Genomic DNA, 20,591 nt, shown 5'->3' on the forward strand with positions numbered 1-20,591 from the left:
GCCACATAATGCAAGCACTCAGGTCACTCCAAAGCAAATACAAATATAACTCAGTCATTGTACATGCTGGTGTGAATGACCTGAGACGTACCTCCCTGGACTACATGAAAAGAGACAGAGGAGCTCTCTGATCATGTAGCCCAGGCTGGTATGACCCTGACCTTGAGCAGCATCTAACCCTCACCTAGAATAATGCCACAGTACAAAGGCAAAATGATCAATTTTAACAATTGGCTAAAATTTTGGTGTCATTCAAAGGGGATCCAGTGTCTGCCAGCCTGGGATGACATGCTCAACAAGCCACGTTGCTTCGCTAGGGACGGCTTGCACCTGTCACCACTGGGCTTTTGGATATTGACAAACGCTCTTGCCATCCCCATAGTGCCTTTTTTAGGCAAGGCTCAAAAGTCAAACCCACCCCCATAGACAGCACAAGGAACAAGAAACTAATGGTAATGCTGCTAAATGCCAGAAGTCTTAACCTCAAGATGCACGCACTCGAAGCTCTCCTCAGTATCGAGAACATCGATATCTGTGCAGTGACAGAAACCTGGTTCAAGGCTCCAGAGAGCACCCCAGCACTACCAGGCTATACCTCATATCATGCTTTTCGGCCCCAAAACCCGGACCGAACCACAAAAGGAAGGGGAGTTTCCATATTTATCAAGGATATCCACACCTCCAGGTTAGTGGCATTGCACGAAGTATCGGAGACCATCCATGTGCAACTAACAGTGGGCAAGACTGCTTTTCAGTTTATAGCATCCTACAGACCACCCTCTCAAAGTCAGGAATCCCACTCAGCTTTCCTGAAAACATTGGAGAACATGAAGATCTCTCCGAACACCATTATATTGGGCGACTTCACCTACCCAAACATTGACTGGGAGCACTACTCAAGCCCCAGCACCTTAGCCCAAAGGTTCCTGGAAATTATAAACTCAAATGCTATGGAACAACTAGTCACCACTCCCACAAGAGGGGACAACATACTAGACCTGATCATTACCAACATGGGGACTCTATGCTCCACACCAGAAGTATATCCCTCATTGGTAAGATCAGACCATAAACTAATTTCACTGGATGTCCACATCCCGACCCCACCCCCAGCCCAGAAAACCACAGTGAAAAACTTCTCAAAAGCGAACTTCTCACTTCTCAAAACAGAAGTGGAATCCGGCCGCAGGGCAAGTGGAAACTACGGCCCAAACTGCAGAATCCTATATAAACGCATTCTACGGACATCTCCAGAAATGCATGGATCATACTATCCCAAACAAAACCAAGACCCAATCATCCAAAGGCAGGCGTCCAGTCTGGTGGACCCCTGCCATAAATAAACTGTACAACAGAAGGAGGAAGCTACTACATGATAGATCAAAATCCCTAATAGGGAAGGCATCTCTGATCAGTACTAGCAAAAAATTACAATCCCTCATAAAATCCTCCAAGGCCAGCTTCGAGAGAAAAATTTCACAGGACACCAAAGACAATCATAAGGTTTTTTTCAGTTATGTTAGAAACCTGGGATGCAACTCCCAGACTTGTTCTGAGTTGTTTCTAAATGACAAAAAATACACTGAACCCACAGACATCGCCAATATCCTGGCAGACAGGTTCAGTGCAAACTTCTCCACCCCCTCCCCCCCAAAAGAGCAAGTATCTATCCCAGCCGAAGGCTGCCTCCCCAAACATCTCTGTTGCTCAGGTGAAGGCTGCCCTCTCCAAAGCAAAAAACACTGCTTCCATGGGACCAGATGGCGTCCCAGGCTGCATCCTACATGAACTCCAAGAGGAACTAATCCCTCAAATAAAACAGCTATACAATCTCAGCCTCACTACAGGATATGTGCCCACAGAATGGTGTACAGCAACAGTGGTCCCACTCCACAAAGGTGGAGCCTCTACGGACCCTGGAAACTATCGCCCCATAAGCCTGACTAGCTTAGTCTGCAAGGCTATGGAGAGGATCATCATGGAGCTCATAAACAAAGACATTGGGGACCTACAGACACTAGATCCTACCCAGTTCGGCTTTGTCAAGGGCAGATCCTACCTTTTGAAGCTGGTTGACTTCTTCGAAACAGTCACCAAAGCCATAGATGAAGGGAAGGTAGTCCACACAGCCTATCTGGACCTTGCAAAGGCATTTGACACAATACCCCACTCGGGCATCATAGATAAGCTATCCAGCTTAAATATAAACCCCTATGTCACAAGATGGGTCACAAACTGGCTCAAAGACAGAACCCACAGAGTGAGAGTTGCTGGAGCCATGTCAGACTCGAAACCGGTCACAAGTGGCATCCCACAGGGTTCTGTCCTGGGACCACTCTTGTTCGGTATATACTTTTCTGAGGTACAGGCAAATGTGGGAGGACTATGGCTCACCAAGTCCACAGACGACTGCAAACTGGGTGCCATAATCAACTCTCCAGCTGACACAAACATCCTTCAAAAAGGTCTCACAGAGACAGATAACTGGTGCCAGCACCATGGTTTAAAGCTAAATGCCAAAAATGTATAGTCATACCCTTTGGCAAAACAATGTGCCCACAAATTACCACATAGGCGGAAACCCATTAAGTACAGAGAAAGTTATTAGGGACCTGGGGACCCAAGTTGATAGCAATCTCTCCTTTGAAAACCACATTGCCAAAGTGGTTAGAAAGACCTTCTACATAGCCCACCTCATCAAGAAGGGTTTCACATCTAGATCAAGAGAGGTAATCGTGCCCCTTTATTCATCCCTCATCAGGCCCATCATAGAAAACAATGCCCCTTTTGGGATGTACCTTACCCGACACCTGCAGCAATTAGAAAGACCCCAAAAGTATCTCACCAAGAGGATCAAGGGTCTCAAACAGATGCCATATGCTGCTCGGTTAAAAAAACTCCAGCTCTACTCAGTTGCATACCGCCTACTTCAAGGCGATCTATGCCTGACATACAAAGCTATGTCAAATCCAGAATTAATGGACATGCTCCACCTCAGTAAATCTAAATCTCTTAGAGCCACATGCACGAGGAACTTGAACCTGAGCACAGAAATAAATAGAACTTGCTGGAGGGACAGGTTCATAACCCAGAGGCTCCCTTCACTCTGGAATAGAATTCCAGTTCATGTGAGGCAGAGCACCTCACTGAATCTCTTCAAGAAGAATCTCGATAGGTGGATGGGGGATCGTAGGTTTGTCCCAGGGATTACTCCCGTGTCACTATTAGACAGAGGCACAGTAAACTAAACCTTAAAAAGGGCACAGTATACTCCAAATCAAGGGGTGGCGTAAGCCATACAGAATTGGGCTAGGCTTATAATTGCCCCAGGGCAGATAGCCTAGTATGAACCTATGAACATAACTGAGTCACTGTAGCTTGGGAATAACTTTTGTGTTAGGAGTTGGAATCAGATTATATAGTTTTCTCTTAAATCTGAGTCACTAATAAAGAAATCAGCATAGCTTGAGACGTACAGGATATACATTTTCAATATCTTAAAACGTTTTTGTCAGTCTGCTCTTTTGTTCCATGATGTTTTTGTGCAGCCATTAATCTATTGCAAAATCAGCATGAATCCATGAAAAATGTTCAGCTTTTGGAATGATCTTAGAGTACTTATTAGTTAAACAGACACTTCATCATATTCATTGTTTTTAAACGGAAGCAACGCACCAGGTAGTACAGTTACTGGAAGCTGTGCTACTCCTCACACCACAAACGACATTGCTCACTTATATGCATCTTTATCAAATTCTGACTACTGCAGATAAAGGGCTATACTAGGGCTTTGTGCTTCCTCAGATCTTAACAAGTAAGCATGTTCAGTACTTCACATTCTATCTTTGCTTAAAACTTGAAGGTTTCTAGTTCAAGAAAAGCTTACTTGAATATTTTTAAAAAGTTCAGTGTGAGCATTTGTTTCTCCTGCCTTAAATCCTGACTGTTGCATGTGAAGTTGTCAATAAATAGGCATCTAGAATCATAAAGGTATGCAAACACATACTTAAGAGGCAAGAGTTAGGTGAAAAAGTTGCAGAAGACCTAGACATGATGCATGCAGAAAATAAAGAGCAGGTGGGGTGAAGGTGAAGTGTATGCCACAAAGTATTTATTAGTAAAGTTATAGGGGCAAAAGAGCAGAACGGGTATACTAATAATCCCCTAAAGGCCCCTACATGTAACTCGCAGGGATAATAAGTTAGTTAAGTACAGGATTAACAGGACATTATTTATTGTTTATTTATTTATTTATTTAATTTTGCTTTTGTTTACTAGGCTTGTCTGACTGGGTTGAGTCAAATACCCCTTTCCTGTGGAGCTAATGGCCCAATTTGTTTATAGCAGGTTGTCAATAGGATTGCTGCTCAGACCCTCTCCTCTCAACTTTAGAAGTAGCTTACTGAGTAGTGAAGAACAAAAACATTGAACAAGCAAGAAAAGGCAATACGTTAAATTTTTGGATGCTATCTTTTTCATCAGAAAATTTAAAGAGAATGCTAAAATCCTTGTAGTATCAGTGGCCAGCCTAAAGGGGTGTTTAGTTAAAACTCCTCAGCCATTTACTACACACATGGAGTGGAAGAACAATGGAGAAAGAGGTGTAGGAAGTGGGTGCAGTGAGACCTACTCAGCTTCTATGATCTAAGTAATCCTAAAGACTTCAATAAGGAAGAAATATAGATGGGCCAGTTCAGCAAACTGGGGGATGGGGAGTTGGCATAACAGTTAAAGTGTTTGCCTCAGAGACACAAGGTACAAGGTTTGAGTTTCACCTTTACAGAAACTGACTAGGCTTAAAATAGCCCACAAAACAATTAGCCTAGTATTTACATATAAACTCAACAGAGAGCTCTGACTCTTCATTTGGATAGTCTTCAGGACATGCAGACAACCAAGTATGACTGCAACATCTGGAGATTAAAATGATGAAAACTGAAGATTAAGTTAAAAAGACAAAACATCAGATTTTTAAGAATACTGGAAAAAGAACAAACGAAAAACCTCATCTCCTGCATAAAAATCTATTTACCTCAATAGCTTTTGAAGCAATTCAGATTGTGGTTGAAGTCTGTCCAACATGAAACAGCGAAGCAAACTTACAACCAAGTTTACAAAATCTAGGAAGAAAAAGAGTGTCCTAAAACAATGGTGGCGACCAGCCATAAGCTTATTAAGAAGAAAAGTGTGGATCTTTTGTGAATAAGATTTTGATCTGGTAAAAACCTATGTGTGAAAAGAGAGGCATGTTTGTGCCAATCATGCAGACATTCAGGATGAAAGGGTTTACTTACCCAGTGCATTTAAAGGTCTTATTTCTACTAAGAGTAAAAACATTTTTGTACCCGAGTAAAGCACACTGAGATGTGGTACATAACTAGAGCCTACAGAACTTCAGAGGGTGAGTAACCTGTGCTGATGAGTAAACCACTGAGATGTGGAACATAACCAGAGCCTAGTGAACTTCAGAGAGTGAGAAACCTGTGCTGATGAGTAAAGCATTGAGATATGGTACATAACCAGAGCCTAGTGATCTTCAGTGAGTGAGTAACCTGTGCTGGTGAGTAAACCACTGAGATGTGGTACATAACCAGAGCCTAGTGAACTTCAGAGAGTGAGTAACCTGTGCTGATGAGTAAAGCACTGAGATGTGGTACATAACCAGAGCCTAGTGATCTTCAGTGAGTGAGTAACCTGCGCTGGTGAGTAAACCACTGAGATGTGGTACATAACCAGAGCCTAGTGAACTTCAGAGAGTGAGTAACTTGTGCTGGTGAGTAAAGCACTGAGATGTGGTACATAACCAGAACCTAGTGAACTTTAGAGAGTGAGTAACCTGTGCTGGTAAGTAAAGCACTGAGATGTGGTACATAACCGGAGCCTAGTGAACTTTAGAGAGTGAGTAACCTGTGCTGGTAAGTAAAGCGCTGAGATGTGGTATATAACCAGAGCCTAGTGAACTTTAGAGAGTGAGTAACCTGTGCTGGTAAGTAAAGCACTGAGATGTGGTACATAACCGGAGCCTAGTGAACTTCAGAGACTGAGTAACATGTGCTGGTAAGTAAAGCACTGAGATGCAATACATAACTGGAGCCTAATGAACTTCAGAGAGTGAGTTACCTCTGCTGATGAGTAAAGCATTGAGATATGGTACATAACCAGAGTTTAATGAACTTCAGTGAGTGAGTAACCTGTGCTGCTGAGTAAAGCACTGAGATTTGGTACATAACCAGAGCCTAGTGATCTTCAGAGAGTGAGTAACCTGTGCTGATGAGTAAAGCATTGAGATGTGGTACATAACCAGAGCCTAGTGAACTTCAGAGAGTGAGTAACCTGTGCTGATGAGTAAAGCATTGAGATGTGGTACATAACCAGAGCCTAGTGATCTTCAGAGAGTGAGTAACCTGTGCTGATGAGTAAAGCATTGAGATGTGGTACATAACCAGAGCCTAGTGATCTTCAGAGAGTGAGTAACCTGTGCTGGTGAGTAAAGCACTGAGATGTGGTACATAACCAGAGCCTAGTGAACTTCAGAGAGTGAGTAACCTGTGCTGATGAGTAAAGCACTGAGATGTGGTACATAACCAGAGCCTAGTGATCTTCAGAGAGTGAGTAACCTGTGCTGATGAGTAAAGCACTGAGATGTGGTACATAACCAGAGCCTAGTGATCTTCAGAGAGTGAGTAACCTGTGCTGATGAGTAAAGCATTGAGATGTGGTACATAATCAGAGCCTAGTGATCTTCAGAGAGTGAGTAACCTGTGCTGGTGAGTAAAGCACTGAGATGTGGTACATAACCAGAGCCTAGTGATCTTCAGAGAGTGAGTAACCTGTGCTGATAAGTAAAGCATTGAGATGAGGTACATAACCAGAGCCTAGTGAACTTCAGGGACTGAGTAACCTGTGCTGGTAAGTAAAGCACTGAGATGCAATACATAACCGGAGACTAATGAACTTCAGACAGTGAGTAACCTGTGCTGATGAGTAAAGCATTGAGATATGGTACATAACCAGAGTCTAATGAACTTCAGTGAGTGAGTGAGTAACCTTTGCTGGTGAGTAAAGCACTGAGATGTGGCACATAACTAAAGCCTAGTGAACGTCAGTGAGTGAGTAACCTGTGCTGATGAGTAAAGCATTGAGATATGGTACATAACCAGAGCCTAGTGAACTTCAGAGGGTGAGTAACCAGTGCTGATGAGTAAACCACTGAGATTTGGAACATAACCAGAGCCTAGTGAATTTCAGAGAGTGAGTAACTGGTGCTGATGAGTAAAGCATTGAGATATGGTACATAACCAGAGCCTAGTGAATTTCAGAGAGTGAGTAACCGGTGCTGATGAGTAAAGCACTGATATGTGGTACGTAACCAGAGCCTAGTGATCTTCAGTGAGTGAGTAACCTGTGCTGGTGAGTAAAGCATTGAGATATGGTACATAACCAGAGCCTAGTGATCTTCAGAGAGTGAGTAACCTGTGCTGGTGAGTAAAGCACTGAGATGTGGTACATAACCAGAGCCTAGTGATCTTCAGAGAGTGAGTAACCTGTGCTGGTGAGTAAAGCACTGAGATGTGGTACATAACCAGAGCCTAGTGATCTTCAGAGAGTGAGTAACCTGTGCTGATGAGTAAAGCACTGAGATGTGGTACATAACCAGAGCCTAGTGATCTTCAGAGAGTGAGTAACCTGTGCTGATGAGTAAAGCACTGAGATGAGGTACATAACCAGAGCCTAGTGATCTTCAGTGAGTGAGTAACCTGCGCTGGTGAGTAAACCACTGAGATGTGGTACATAACCAGAGCCTAGTGAACTTCAGAGAGTGAGTAACCTGTGCTGATGAGTAAAGCACTGAGATGTGGCACATAACCAGAGCCTAGTGAACTTCAGAGAGTGAGTAACCTGTGCTGATGATTAAAACACTGAGATGTGATACATAACTGAGGCCTAGTGAACTTCAGAGAGTGAATAACCTATGCTGGTGAGTAAAGCACTGAGATGTGGCAGATAACCAGAACCTAGTGAACTTCAGTGAGTGAGTAACCTGTGCTGATGAGTAAAGCACTAAGATGTAGCACATAACCAGAGCCTAGTGAACTTCAGAGACTGAGTAAACTGTGCTGATGAGTAAACCATTGAGATGTGGTACATAACCAGAACCTAGTGAACTTCAGGGACTGAGTAAACTGTGCTGATGAGTAAAGCATTGAGATGTGGTATATAACCAGAGCCTAGTGAACTTTAGAGAGTGATTAACCTGTGCTGGTGAGTAAAACACTGAGATGGGGTACATAACCTAAGCCTAGTTAACTTCAAACAATGAGTAAACTATGCTGGTGGCACAGAGAGATAAAGGCCTGACTACAACTTAAGTGACCTGAGTCTGGTTAGTGGTTCAGGCACCTGAAGGCACAGGCAGGAGGATGGGCATGTCTGCCCTGGGTGGTGTAGGATAGGCAGGGAGGATGGGCATGTCCACCCTGGGTGGGGAAGAGTTCCCATCATGCTCATGCTGCTATTGCTGCACGCGTAGATGACAGAGCATTGGCTGGAGAGTGGAGATGCATCATGACACAAGGGAGTCTGTCAAGGAAGTGCCTGAGCATGACCATCAAAACTAAGGATGGCAGCTCTTATTGACATATCTGGTAGGTGTCCACATGCACAAATAGAAGGACATAGTTGGTCCTTGTGGTGAGGTAGGTGCTTACATTGTGACCAGAAAAGGAGGGGAGGATATAAATATTACCTTCATTACCAGGACACCTGCATGAGCACAAGCACCCAAATAGCTATCTACATGAAAGTCTCTGCGTCTGGTTCTCATCTCAGTGCATCTGGTGATATCCACCACTTTGAAACAGATGGGCTTAAGTGCAGTGTGAGGAGGCTTGCTGGAGAGCAAAATGTAGGAGGGGGCATAAAGGAAAAAGAAAAAGAAAAAAATATCTACTTGCTTGATTGAGTAATGTGGGATCTACAAGTGAAACTGCAGATTTCAGCATGGGACTAATGGTTGGATACAAGTAAGAAACAGTGCAGAGTCTTATCCATAGCCTAGAAGGAGAATATGTAACTGACACAAAGGTCGGAGAAGGCATGAGAGTGGATTTCAAAACTGTGCAACCCTGAAGTTCTGTATTAAGGAAATAATCATCATTCTAGGTTGTGCAACTTATAAGCAAAGGTATGGCATCTGTTTCAAGAAGGTCATTGTGCCACTGTATTCGGCATTCATCACACCTATCATTGAGTAAAATGCATCCTTTGGTATGTACCAAATCAGGCATATTCAACAACTGGAATGTCCACAGAGGTTCCTCACTAAAAGAATGCAAGGTGTAAACAACATGTCCTATCTAGATTGCCTCAAAACCCTATCTCTGTATTCTGTTTCCTGCAGGCTGTTGAGGGGAGAGCTATACTTGGCATACAAGGCATTGTCAGACCCCACCCTGATGGACCTCTTGCATATACGCAAAACAAACATGACCAGAATTCCCCATTCTAAAGACTTAAACCTTGCCTGTGATATAAATAAGACCTGTTGGACAGATAGGTATGTATCCCAGAGAATGCCCCTTCTCTGGAACCAGCACCTCATTCACGTAAAGCAAAATTCCTCCCTAGCCCAATTCAAGTGCAAACCTGGACAACTTGGACAATTCATCCCTGGTTTAACACCTATGTCTCTAATGGACAAAAATAGCCTATGAATCGACCATCTCCCAGGCCATTTTAAATATTTTATCTCCCAAAACCCTGCTTACACTTACCAATTGTACAAGAACTTGTCAGAGATTTGGGATGCATGGCTAGGCTTACAAAGACCCCAGTGTTTATTAACATAGTATACCCCTATGAACCTGTTAGATCTGTAATGGTCACTGACATTAAATAGGAAAGGCTGCTATGGCCAATGCATTTTACTATTATAAGGTTTCATGAGGAAAGGTTTATCTTGGTTCCTTTGTAGCATGGTAGACTGATTAAACAGTGATTTATTTTGCTCTGGAGAAGGTACTTGCCTTTGAGATGGCTGATTATTTGATGATTGCTATATGATATTTGAAAGAAAGACTAGATAAAAAGGACACAGTGTAGTTTTGATAATCAGGATTCTAAAGGATGACATTTCATGTTTTACTTTTTAATGAAGTGGGAAAGGGAGGTGGCATCCCCTTGTGGATAAAAAGTTAAAAGATCGGTGCTGATTTTTTTTTATCTAACAGGTGGTAATGTGTAGATGACAGCCTGTGATCGTGGGTGTTCTTGGGATTCACCATTTACCTTGGAAGCAAGTAAAGAAATATGGACTATTGTATGTATGCAATTTAAACAATGTTATTGTTTTTCATTATTTCATACTTGCAATTCTTTTTTTTTCATTTTTGTTTGGATCTGGAATGTTATCAACATGTTTTAAAAAGAAAGAGAAATGGGTTAAGCAGGACAGAGAACAGAGCAGAGTATAGTAAAATAAAGGACTGGCATTTAATCCATTGCATTAGAGCATTGATAGGTAGAATAAAGGGTAAGAAGATAAAGGATGAGATATTTGTGCAAACACAAAGACAAATTTCAGTAAAAGTGTTTATATTTTACATAATCTGTGCATCTGCAAGTTTCGCCAAATGTGTTACATTAAACAATTAAGTTACTGCATTTATGTTGTACATACTCCTACATATGGAGTATTCATTCATGTTACCACTTTGAACAGGTCCATTAATGCATGTATATTGATTATTGATAAATAAATGAATACATAAATAAATAAATGTATGATGCATGCATGTTTGTGATGGTACTGTAACAGTATTATATAAGCTCAAGTGGGGTAACGTTGCAATCGGTGTTGGTTTTTCAACAGCTATGGAATATTAAAGATGTATGGATTATGTCAAGATGGGAAATGCAGTACTGATAGTGGTAGAAATGGGATTTCTACTTGGATTAGGTATATGTGGGGGGATTTCCATTACTGATAAAGTATGTAGAGGTTTCCACTGCAGAAATGGTGTCTTGGAAAAGAAAGTTCAGAGAAAAAATGTTGCCATGATTAGAACCAGTTGTAGAAGAAGGAAAGATATTTGACTAGATGTTCTTTTCATGTGAAGATTCTTACAATGAATGTGAAAGGGTTGAGCAGCCCAGTAAAACAAAGCTCTCAATGGCTTCATTACAGGAGTCACGCATCATTAAAAATGAACATGTGTTCTAACATGGTCTCTGGTGTGAACACAGACATACCTTGAAGTATGAGCTAAGAAAATGTTTTCAGTGGAAGACATGAGAGTCTGAGGGCTATCACTGGAGTTTTACAGGCAAGAGGAATGTACATGATGCAGAGGTTGTTGTTAACAATCAATATGGTTTTAGAGAGGGTGAAGTTCCCAGATTCATGGATATAACAATTACCTATGTTATACTGACGGAGGGACACAATCTACTTAATACAGGCTCATATACACCTATTTTTGCCTTTTACTAGGAGTGCAAAATAATGATGGCATTGTTGGATCCAAGCTGGCCCCAGCACTAGAACAGGTGGCTATTTTTTTCCAAATGACTATGCATTAATCTCTATAAGACAGATGTTTGTTAAAGTAATGTTGATCCTGCTGCTTATAGAGGAAGTTGAACAGCTTGATCGACCTTAGTTAGTGGTTAGTCTAGACATGTGAAAATTATTGTAGTCATTTGCTTTATGCTCAGATTTATAATTTTGCTACCTGGTTGTGTGGCACAGAGGGATAAAGCCTTGCCTGCACCACATATGAACCATGATCGACAGTGATGGGCACTGAAGAGACCAGGAAGGAGTGGCTAAGAGAGAGTAGCTGACAATAGCTCACCAATCTTGGAGGAAGGGAGACAGCCTCTCTCACTGCAATGATAATATCTGCAGGAATATAGATATACTGGCACAGTATTAAGAGCCTCACATGCCAGAACTGCAAACTGTGTGCCATTTGGTCAGTAGGTTGCACATGAGCATATGTTAATATACACCCAACACCAGGGATGCTGCAAAGTTGGGGCTAGGACACTGCTGGATCTGCAGAATGACCTGCTGTATAACATCTGACTCTCATCTCCATTGGGGAATAAATAGACTCAAGGGCTCACACCTCATTTGAAGAGCAAATGAGTCTATTGGATGTAAGAAAAGGTGGCATTGGGCTGATCCTGTGGACAGCAACAAATTAGTAATATCAGTAGTGGAACCTGAGCACAGGCAACAGTAGTAAATCATTTGGCAGCTTCTTTAGACTTAGACACTGTTTTCCTCAATTGTGACAGACTAGCATTATCAAATACTTGGATATTTTCTTATTTTCTAGTCTAGAGAATACAGTCAAAACAGCTTATGGAAACCTGAAAAGGAAATGTAATGGAAATAAATGGGTTGCAATCGTTACCCATTTGTATAGAGTTTAAACTTTCTAGCTGAAGAGCAAATAGTTATATATAAAATTCTGAATTATGTTAGCTACTGAGAATAAAATTAGAAGATGAATGTTCTGCTTCCCATGTATTTGAACATGGGTTGTCTGGGGTGCATTCAGGGTTTTATCCTTATACATTGCAGAGTTAGGCTGGTTAAATGCGTTTCTTCATACTTAATGTACAAGTATATCATTTTATTGGATTTTGTTTTTGGTTAATACTGAAGCTGTGCTTTTGCTTATAATTATGGCAAAGGTTAAGTTTTGGTGACAGATTTGGGTTTAGGGTTAAATTTAGCAGAATGAAAAGTTAACACTGAAGCTGTACTTTTGCTTAGGATTAGGGCTAGGGTTAAAATGATGGAGAAATTACAACACATTAGATGCAGTTAAAAGTAAGAGACTGTATACATGGCAGAAATATTCCATAGCACCATTTGCTACGTCACTTCTGCTATTAGATTAGTGTACCATATGGAGACCTTTGGATGTTGAAGAGTGCTCTTATTATAATATCATATTCTAAGTGTCCTTGTATTGGTAGATTTCCACTCAATACAGTGATCAGATGAAGAAAGAAGAAGTGTTCTAACTGAAGACTCTGATCTAATTATACAACCAGTACTGACAATGATAACATAAGAGCAGAAATTTAAAAGATTGAATGTGTAACTTACCATGATGCTCTTAAGATGGGCATTATGAGGTGATCAGATGATAGAATTTCACAAGGCGATCAGGATGTGAATGAAGAATAAAAGGCATATTTGCTTAGTCTGACTTTTTCCCCATGTATTCATACCAGCTAGTAACTATTCAAAACAGTCAGATGAGCAGAAGTGCATATCCTGCAAAATACCTCAAAACAGTTCCAGAAGTAATGTAATAGTGATGGTAACAAAACAAATTTTTAGGATATGGTACTGGAAAGGATATTACTACTGATAATACAATACAGGAGCAATTAATGTTAGTTATTGTATACCAAGCAGTTGTAATACAACTTTGAATACAGTTACGAATCCAGAAAAGTATTGGTTCTTGGGGTCAAGAATAGCCATTAAAAGGATTAAATGATGTATTGTCAAAAAGGATAAATCATTCTGATAATATCTGAGACTCAGATGAGGGCATTGTGGGTGTTGCCCATCAACTTATAACGCCATTAATAAGCATTCTGACAGCAAATTTCAGATAGTACATAGGAGAGCTCTTACATGGCACACACCATCGGGCGCTTATTGTCTGTAAGTCCACAAAACTAGGGTGTCTGAGCAGGAAAGAAGGCTAAAAACATTCAGGTTGTCTGCATAGGAAGGAAGGTTGATGACATCCGTGATTGTGTCACATAACTATATACCTGAGTTCAGTGAGCTGGGAAGTGCAATTCAGAGACTTATCACATTATTGTGAAAGATCTCATTGTTAAAGTAAAGTTGGCATCTAATAGCGCTGCTCAAATATCAGTAAATGTGCTGTTAAATGCACAAAAGTATTGATGAAAATAAATGACCCCACTAAGGTCATTGCAGATGTGTTAGCTATGCACCTGCTGCTGTTCTCTGTAGTGACAAACCTTATCTTTAGATGCATTTTGCAGATGGTACTATAAGATATTAAGTATCCAGCATAGCATCTTCTCTATTGACTGCCTTACTTGACATTGGAAAGACTAGATTTTAATTTTAGGAATGTGTCTGAAACTCTGAAAATACTCAATTGAGCAAAAGCTACAAATCAGTAGTGCTATGAGGACAACAGAAGTGAAAAAAAAAACATTATTACTACTACAAACCATTCTGTAACTGTCCTGTCTACATTCTGCAGTATCAGTGGTTCAAGACGTAGCACACTCACCTTTGGCAGGTTCTAATCTCACAACAAGTAGATCACTTGTTGCAGGTGTAATGCAACATTGAGTCTATCATCCTGTGGATGAGAAGTTAAACTGAGAACTTATCTGCTTGAGTCGGTGGTAGCTCAGGTGGATGTAAAAGATCTGACAGCACCTAAAAAAGTAGGTGTTGCTTTATTTATGTCTACATTATTTACGCAGTTTTGTAACCCCATATCCATTATTTTTGCAATTTATTCATCAGACAATTTTTGTATATATTTCTTCCATTAAAATGTCTTTAATTTTTATCTGTCTTTCCCAATGGTTTTTCCACAACCATTTTCTTATTTTTGCAAACACATCTTCATCCTGTCTGATTTTGTTATACAATAGTCCATCACACCTTCTTTTCCACAGTACCTAGATTATAACAAATAATACTTTAGCTCATTTATCAATTTCTTTCATCTTTTGATTTTCATGTTTAGCATGCAATATAATTTCCATATTCATTTCCTTGAAACCTTCCCAGCTATACTTATTTTTTAAATGTTTCACAAAAATCTGTATTAATTTTTCATTATTATTAATTTTTCATTCTAAAAATAATGTTTTGCAGTTTACTCTTCCTTGCAATCATAGCACATTCTTTCTTCTATTGCTTTATATTTCATATTTTCCTTAACAGTTAACTTGTTTACCAAAATTCTTGATAAAAAGTCTCTGGGTTCATAGAAATCTTCATACATTTCCCTTATTTTCTTTATTGCATTTCTAACATCATCAGATAAACCACTCCATGGATATACAAGGAAATATCTTGCATAATTTTTATACCACACATTCCTTCATAGCTCTCAACCTTCTATCTCCAAAATGAGGAACACTAGCCCTCATAATGTGGAACAAATGGGCAAAATGTGGAACACATACTAATGGCTTACTATCACCTTCAACTAGGAAGGCCATAGGATGGTTAAAACGTGTTGGTTTTACTTATAAAGAAGATCTTTTAATGAATTAATATGATTTATTTCTATTTACCATGGATTTCACTTAAAAAAATTCCTAACGAATGTGTGACAGAGTCTTTCAATGTGGAACATTGAGGAACTTTGAGGAACATGAGCTTTTTAAGACCCCAAATGAGGTACGTTCCTCGTAATGAGGTACACTTGAGAGGTATACATTCCTTTTCCCCACTGCATTCATCTGTTTTTAATTTCTATAACTTTACCTAATTTACACACTCCTTTCTTTTCACAATTTCTTTGTCATTCCTTCTTTAACTTTTTCATGCTTCCGTTTCCATTCATACCTCTTATATAGCATTTTACCACCATATTATTCTTCCTTCTTTGACACTATTAATATCCTAAAACAGGTGAACTAATACTAAAAACAATAAAAAAAAACAGACTTAGCTCCCCTCGTTTTTAATTGTATTTGATTCCTCTTTTAATAGGGTTCAGTCTTAGAACCCCAATATAAATCTGAAAAACATTTCTAATAATTCATTTTCCAGTTTTCCTGGAAACACACACACACACACACACACACACACACACACACACACACACACACACACGCGCACACGCGCACACACACACACACACACATATAAATATATATATATATATATATATATATATATATATATATACATACACACAAACACACACACACACACACACACACACACACACACACACACACACACACACACACACACACACACACACACACACACACACACACTTTCCCAACATAAGCAAGTCATCCCATATATATGTACTTAATATAAACATCTTTTTATTTTATGATAAATTAAGAAATTTCCACCATGCAAGTATTTTTTTTATTTCTTCCAGTTTCACTTTCCACTTATTCAGTATGTTTTCATATTCTTCAAACGTAACCCCAAATATACTAATTTCTTTCCTATTATAATAAATTCAATTAATCTTCTTTGTTTCAGCAAATACCTTACATTTTGTTTTAGCTAGTCTGAAACCTGTTTTTTTAAATAACATTTCAATTCTTGTAACACTTTTATTCATCCATCCTTTATTTTCTGCTGATATAATCAAATAATTGGAATAAGATATGCATACTGGTATCTCAGTTTCCTTTCCCTTATTCCAACATATGTCATCCATTTCAAACATAAAAATACGAATAATTGCATTCATAGCTAGAACAAAAATATATATACTTAAAGGACAGACCTGCTTAACTCCCCTTCTTACCCTGCTCTCTTTTCCAATATATCCATTTACCATTACTTTAACCTATGAATTTTAATAACAAATGTTTATAACTTCCACTATTTTTTTTACTTATACTTATTCTATATGCTTTCAACATTTCCTGCACCATCTCGTGACATATCTTATCAAATGTCTTCTCTACATCACACATAATCAATCTTAACTTATTTGTTTCAGCATAAATCATACTTATTATTCCGTTACTTAACTATTAACATTTCCTTTGCTTCTCTCTCTTTTATACCAAAAGTACCATTATGTATTACTTCTCTCAATATTTTTGCATCATTTTTGTACTATTTTCATAAATATTTTATGATCAATATTCCCTAAAGTTATAAGTATCCATTGTCTTATATCTTTCCCTTCCCTTTTTTTCATATCAATTTTATCACCCTACTACATATTTATTCCTGCACTATACCTTTATGTAACCATTCATTTAATACTTTACAGAAAACCATATTTTCTTCCATCTCCATTTACTTGTAAAACTCATATCTTAGTCTGTCTAATCCTGGTGCTGACTTTTCTCTCCATTATTTTATTACTTCCCATATTTTTCCATCACAATCTCCTTTTCTAGTTCTTTCTTACTACCATCAATAGTTTTAACAAGCCATTCCAGTTTCTCAACTACTTCCTTTTCATACATTCTGCTTAGAGATATCTTCAGTACTTCTATCATCAAATAACACATCCATTCATCCATCTGTTATTCTTACTTGTCTTCCTAAATAAGGTGATCATTCCTGTTTCTTACCTTTAAAAAACAGATTTGCCTAAATAACATATTTTTAACTTTGTAATAGTCTCCAAAGAAAAAACTTCAAAACAGTATTACCACGGAGTTCCAATAAGTGCTCCAACACCACTGTAATATGCTGTCACTAGTTCTGTTGTAAAGCCAAACAACTACTTGCAGAAAAAGCTCCAATATCCACCGTAAAATACTATCGCTAATTCCGAAGTAAACCCAAACAGCTGTTTGCAGAAAAATCTACAAATATGCGTCCTAAGCTACACGCCAGCCACGAATGTTAAAATAACTGGTTTATTGACAATAACACTCAAGAAATGCTAAATAGACTACTGCGTATTTGAACCTAATATAAAACAAGCAGAACACTTGAAGCGTAATACAATAAAATGCGATAAAGATGTTAACTGTTAAATACTGCGGACTTTGTTTGTTTCATCTCTTTGTCTACTTCCTTTCTCCAAATATGTTTTAAATGTTGGCTCCCATCTTATACATTATTCCTGGTTTTTCTCCTATTATATTCCTTACTGTCTCATCACTGGACAATATATACCAATAATGTTTTATAATTTGTATCACATCCTCTGTTCTAGGACTATATAGCATAATTAGAGCTCTTTGTTTGTGTCCTTCCAAATTACCTTTTACCAGCAGTTTCTCATTAAATCCATTGACTTGGTTCACTTCATTACCTAAACCTAACAAGGGTTTGTATGTAGTACCCCATAAAACTAATACGTATGTATCCACTTCATCCAATAGTTTCTGGGGATAACCCCTTTTATAAAACATAGTGTGGATATATCCTATTTCTTCCAGTAATGTTTCGTACTCAGAAGTCATTCTCATAGCCCTTATACATTGGCCCTTATATATATTCTGCTCTAACTTCTTAGGATGACAACTTCCATATGCCAAGTAATCATTGGAAAAGGTTTCTTTTCTATACATTTTTGACTGTAGTACACCCTTTCATGAATAAACTAAAGTGTCAAGGTAAGCCATACCACCCTTATTATATGAATACGTATATTTCAAATAATCACTGCTTGTATTTAGGAACTGGATAAACTCTAACAATCTTTCCTCACTGGAGTTCCATATTATATAAATACCATCCAAGAATCTCACATAGTGGACAATATACTGAAAAAAGTTACTGGGGAAAATAACGGTTTCTTCCCAATCTAGCATGACCAGGTTGGCATATATAGGAGCACAAGTGGCTCCCTCCCATAGCTACCCCCCTGGTCTGCCTGAAATGTTCCCCTTTATAATATATAAAATTGTTGTCCAAAACTATGTCTAACATTTCCAAGAAAAACTAACCTCATCCCATTCTATACCTGCATGCTTTCTAACGCTATTACCAAATGCCTCAAAACCTGTTGTTTTGGGAATACAAGAAAAAAGGTCTATGACATCAATTGTTATAAACATGTATCCCTCATTCCATACTTGTATAGGGAAATATCTCAAAAATTCCCAAGACTCTTTAACAAGGTGGGAAATATTTTTATATACATGTTTCAATTTAAAATCAATGTATTTGCCCAAGGGAAATGTTTTTGACTTACTACCAGAAATAATAGGTCGAAAGGGGGGATCTAATATACGTTTATGAATTTTTAAAATACCTACCATGGTAGCCAATCTAGGACACTTCACTTTCAAAAAATTATAAGTGTCTTTATCAATCCTACCATCAATCAAGAATTCTTCTATATAGCTGTCTATTCTCTGATATGCAATATTGATCTCATTCAACGATGTAGGCTCATAGTTCCCTGATCCATATAAGATGTTATGTATCTTGTTGATGTACTCAAAATTATAATATAATACTACTCCTCCACGTTTATCTGGTTTCATTACCCTTATACTATCACTTTTTTGCAAATTTCTGAGCTTTTTCTGCAAGTAGTTGTTTGGCTTTACAACAGAACTAGTGACAGCATATCACAGTGGTGTTGGAGCACTTATTGGAACTCCGTGGTAATACTGTTTTCAAGTTGTTTCTTTGGAGACTATTACTAAGTTGTTTTTGACCATGGAGAATACTGGTGACAAAACACCCAATTTGGTAGAGGATCAGACGAAAGATATCCAGTTCCTCAAAGAGGAGATGATGAGATTAAAAGGGGATATGGCGAAACTTATGGAACTCTTGCAGACAAGTATTGACAACACTGTTAAAATGAATGAAAAGACATCAGCCAGTAGCTTGAATGCTATTGGTTTGCAGGAACAACAGCAAACAGTGACTAACACACAGAAAGATGAGCGACTTTATGTTTTTTTCCAATAAATTACCTAAGGCTACCCAGAAAATACAAAGGACTGAAGAGAGTATTGATTCACTATTGGACAATTTTCCTATTGTTAATGGGCAAGGAAATACGGACAAAGACTGTCCAATAGATACTGATCATGTTTTCAACATAACGGAGCCTCTACATAGTAGCAATCACAATGGCTCCAATTTTACATTTGATTTTTCTATTTATGATGTAGAAGAAGAATCCAAGCGGGTGGGTACAAAACCAAAGAAGACTATTCCTATTAAAACATATTCTAATGTAGCAGGAAAACAGGAATATATTAAAAAAGGTACTGTATCGACAACCAATCATCAATCGCATTTAACCAGTAATGTTGGACATAAGAATGGTACTTAGGTTCATAGGTTCATAGGTTCATACTAGGCTATCTGCCCTAGGGCATTTATAAGCCTAGCCAGAATGTGTTTGGCTTTTGCTACCCATTTTAAATTTATTTTGCTATGCCCTTTTTCGAGGTTATAGGTTCATTCGTTACAATAAATTTAATAGGTTTATGGAAATTGATTGTAACTTGGACATTAATGATATGCGGTCTGGTACTAACCCTAACAGATATGAATCATTGGGGACATTAAAGGATATGTTGTTTTTATTGGGAAAAAAAATTGAAAAACATCAATAGTATTAAGATAGACAATGCTTAACTGCAAAAATGCATATCTGTGAAAATTGTTCCCAAAGGATTAAGGTTTTTTAAGCAACCCATGGGTTTAATGTTAAATGATAAGGTTATTAATGAGTTCAATCAGTTTTTTGATGAATGTGGAATGAAATTTATGCTATTAATTACTAAACATAATGATGAAAAAGTAGGTAGACTTATACAAGAAACTGAAGACCTTAATATGAAAATTACTACTGATCTACTATTTACAGAGTGGGAAAGAATATACAACAAACAATTTTATTTAGCTGAGAAATTGATACACA

General features: G+C 38.5%; 1 protein-coding gene across 3 annotated transcripts in view; it reads right to left on the bottom strand.

The window, feature by feature from the left end:
• LOC122808795 (natural killer cells antigen CD94-like) overlaps window positions 1-20,591 on the bottom strand; it is a 514,803-nt gene that overhangs the window by 40,418 nt on the left and 453,794 nt on the right. The gene's annotated exons all lie outside the window — the stretch shown is intronic.

Source organism: Protopterus annectens, chromosome 8.part0 (genome assembly GCF_019279795.1).
Source record: "Protopterus annectens isolate FY-2018-M chromosome 8.part0, PAN1.0, whole genome shotgun sequence".
Taxonomy (NCBI): domain Eukaryota; kingdom Metazoa; phylum Chordata; order Ceratodontiformes; family Protopteridae; genus Protopterus; species Protopterus annectens.